We start from the raw sequence: 4,377 nt of genomic DNA on the forward strand, positions 1-4,377 counted from the left end.
CTCCGCCAATTAATCCACACATAAAACGGTCAACCGAATTGTTTCTAGTCATCTCTCTTCCTTCCAGGCTTTTTCTTCTCTTGACTTTATATTGCGATTGGCAACTTTCATAAATTAGATGCATTACTGCCACTGACCTCGTTCGTCTTTCAGTCACCCACGTGGGTATAACCAATGAGGAGATGGCACGTTGGTACCTGCTTCTATAAACCAATGAGGAGATGGGAGAGGCAGGACTTGCAGCGTGATCTGCGTCAGAAATAGAACTGATTTATATTTTAGCCCTTGTTAACGCAGACGCTTGTTGGAGCGCGCAATAATTGAATAACATAGATTTCAAAATTTATTTTGCAATACGTACGTGTCCGGTGTGGTCAGCCTGTCATACATAGCAAAGGGTCTGAATACTTATGTAAATAAGGTATCTGTTTTTATTTTAATAAATTAGCTTTAAAGTTTCTAAAAAACTGTTTTTGCTTTTTCATTATGGGGTATTGTGTGTAGATTTCTGAGGGGGAAAAATAATTTAATCAATTTTAGAATAAGGCTGTAATGTAACAAAATGTGGAAAAAGTCAAGGGGTCTGAATACTTTTCGAATGCACTGTAGCTCCCCAATACCGTCTGATGAATATATTTAATTTAATACATGAATGGTGACCACAGCCCTTCAAAATACCTCTGAATCGTGTTCTAATGCGATTTTTCCCACCCTGCTCCATGTATTCACTTTATTTCAAATTTGGCTCCCAGTGCAGCTAGTTCCGGGGGTGTTTTGACGCTTCTGACAGTTCCTTCTCTGCATGTTGGTGGCACCTTCATTGGGCAGAACAGGCTCGTGGTAATGACAGGAGTGAAATTAGTGGAATGGTATCAATACATCAAACACATGTTTTCCAGGTGTTTGATGCCATTCCATTGGCTCAGTTCCGGCCATTATTATGAGCCGTTCTCCCCCCCAACAGCCTCCTGTGCTACCAGAGTACCAAACTGTACACATAAGCACAGCAGAGTTCTAGAATATTGGACCGTTGGCTTTCATACTTTTCTAATTCTCAGCGCAGCTCCAGCAATTTCTCCAACTGTCAACACATTGAAATGAATAGAGGACAGGAACCAAGAGACACGTTGCTTGGGTATTGTGGGGAGGTGCGCATTCAGGCTGTGCGACTCCCGTGGATGGTGGGGGCCGGACTATCGCTTCCCTCATTAACGCTTAAGATTGAACAGTCAAAGACAAGGTTTCCTCTGAAGTAGCCTACATGACAGCAACTTCAGATATTTTACTGTTACTGGAAGCACATTGCTGGACTGTTGGGACTGAAGTGAAATGTGATGGGAAAGTATACACTGTCTTTTTCTTTAAAGAGCGACTGAATGTACAGATGTGTTAAGAAAAACGAGATTTCAGTCTTGGGGTTGTGGTTCATGTGGCAGTTACTGATGTTTGTCTCCCATGAGACACCCTAGTAACAAAGCCAGTATTTATTACTTCCTCAAAATAGTAGTGCTGAGCGATTTAGTGTTTTGAGGTCATTTCGGTTCGATTATAAAACATGTATAATGGTGTTCGATTTCAATTTTGAGAATTTTTTAAAACATTAAATTCATTATGAAATAGAGCTTTTTGATGGAAATTACAAGGCCCAAAGAGTTAGCATTCAACTGCCCAAACATTGTAAATATTCCATTGTCTCTGTCAAGTCCACATTGGGTAGACATCAGTAGGGAAATAGGAAATTAATATGAAATAATACAATATTTAAGGTGTGTATGTTATTTAGTTTTTATTTGATGACTTTATTATTTTTCATTTTATAAAGTCTTCATCTGATCTCTGCTCAGGCAGTAGCAGTCTGCCAGCCAGACCTAACGTTATCTATGTGCTCCCCATACTGTATTGTATGTCTTTAGTCATCCTATTTAGCTACCTTGCCTAAGTAGCCTATGCCAAAGAAGCTGTCTGACAAAATAATTGTACTACTTCTTCAAAGGCATACTTTCACGAACTGTCTCTGTCCCTCTCGTCATTGTGTAGATTCCTCTCTCATGCGGTCTATATGGTCTGTGTGTATCTAAACTAATGACACGTTTACATCTTAAAGTATTTCATTATGCAGTAAGTCTTCCTCAGTCTTGCCCTGCTACTGAACAAACAAGTTTAGTGTTTGTACAAAATGGAGGAGAGACTTAAAAAAAATTCAAGACAGGATACATATATTATTTCAGGTGATAAAAGATTAAACATGTTTTGTTTAACTACTTTATCCACAACTTGTTTCTCTAAATGTATAGCAAGTCAAGCAAACTTGCAATGCAGAACAACTAGCTAACTAAAAGCTAGGCTAGGTTGAAGATACCATTGTAGCTAGCGAAAATACCGATAATAACTAATAATTATCATCAAAAAGCAAATGTCATTACAATCACAATAAACTTAGATGCAGAAATAGCTCTGCCATTGCTAAAATTTCAGTTTTATGTGACAAAACAAGCAAGTATAGTGTAGAGCAATGTTTTGGCAGTTGAATGCTAACTCTTTTGGCCTTGTAATTTCCATCAAAAAGCTCTATTTCATAATGCATTTAATGTTTTAATGTTGTCAACCTTTTCTGAGTCAAGATCACTTTCTGAGTCAAAAATCTGAGTCAAGATCACTTTCTGAGTCAAAAATCTGAGTCAAGATCTACCGCTCAGGAATTTTTTTTATTTTTAAAAGACTTAAAAAAACATAAGCCTATTCAACTTTGACCAATTCAAACAGTTCTGTAGCTATACGATTTGCGCAGTAGGCTATAGGCCCAATACATTATCACTGCACATTGGCTATGCTTGAATTGCCCTGCCAATGTTTTTCTTCTCAGACAATTTTGAGAACATTTTTAATTTGCTGTGTCTCTCTAGTCATGGTTTTAAAAGTTTTGAAATCCTCACAGTATCAACTTTTTACAGTCTTCTTATACTTCTTTTTACAGTCTATGTCTCGAGGAAACTTTGCAGGCACAGTGATCTGAGCTATCTGATGGGCCAGTTTATAGGTGCAGTTGATTTGCTCTCTGGGCCAGCCAGATAAGTGGAGTTCTACCTTCAGACACATGAAATTGGTCAAAATGGGAACATTTTGCCTTCCTGTTGATAAGGCTGCTGAAGGAAGTGCATCTACCGCCAACAGAAATTTGGTAATTGACTGGTGACCACTGGTGTAGAGAATCATTGTACCACCTTAATCACTGTGAAATTATATTTTCCATAACCCAAAATATTGTAGATTCATCTGTTCTGGAGCTGGTGTACAAAAACCTAAAGTTCAAGACAAACAGGAGCATAGAAATGTCGCACATAGAACAGTTCTTACAGGCTTCTTAGACATGCTTTCAATGAGAATGACAGATCTATAACACACATTTCTATGGTCATTTGGTTGGGTCGCCCAAAAAGTTCAGTATTTCAGCTTTAAACAGGAGGCAACAGTCATATAATATAATTGGCTTAACAGCCAATGTGTATTATTTAATATTAACTATTAAAATAGTACGTACTTTATAGGAATCGTAGTTGTTTACAAGTTGCAGCTATCTTATAAAGCTATCACATATGTGACTGACCGCCTTGATTCGGTCTTAGGAAGCAAAATTTGAAATTGTGTTTTTACATTGGATAAAAGCAGAGACACAGAGCTACTACATTTGCATTTGAGGAACAATGGGAAAGTAATTCTGCTTTGAAAGTTGATCAACTTGTATCTTCACTTTTGAGAAAATGGCTCTTCTTTGTCTAGACCCATTCAGCATCTCTTTAAGGGTTAATCCGAGTGTTCTGTCCTAACTAGTGGTTAGAGCGTTGGGCCAGTAACCGAAAGGTTGCTGGATTGAATCCCTGAGCTGACAAGGTAAAAATCCATCATTCTGCCCCTGAGCAAGGCAGCTAACCCACGAAGACGTGGATGTCGTTTATGGCAGCCCCCTACACCTCTCTGATTCAGAAGGGTTGGGTTAAATGCGGAAGACACATTTTATTTGAATGCATTCAGTTGTACAACTGACTAGGTATCCCCCTTTCCCTAACAGCAACAATCAAGCTAACTGGCTAACGTGAGAGAACTGTTCACTCGCCCTAGCAGAGTTGGTTAGGCTGATTTTGTGTGCTGCTGGCATAAATGTACACTTTTTTGCCCATGTTTACTGACACCGGCCATTCAACGGGTGTTGAGTGTTCGTAAATTCGTCAGTTATCCTGCGCTCTGGCACACTCAGACTAGAGTGCTCTGAAATTGGAGTAGATATCCAGAGCGAATTTTACCAGCTAAGTCTATCAACAGTTGTCGCAGTGACCATTGAAATGTTACTTGCATAGTGGAGTATTTTGTTAAGACATCTAG

The sequence above is a fragment of the Oncorhynchus kisutch genome, linkage group LG5 (assembly GCF_002021735.2).
Source record: "Oncorhynchus kisutch isolate 150728-3 linkage group LG5, Okis_V2, whole genome shotgun sequence".
Lineage (NCBI taxonomy): Eukaryota > Metazoa > Chordata > Actinopteri > Salmoniformes > Salmonidae > Oncorhynchus > Oncorhynchus kisutch.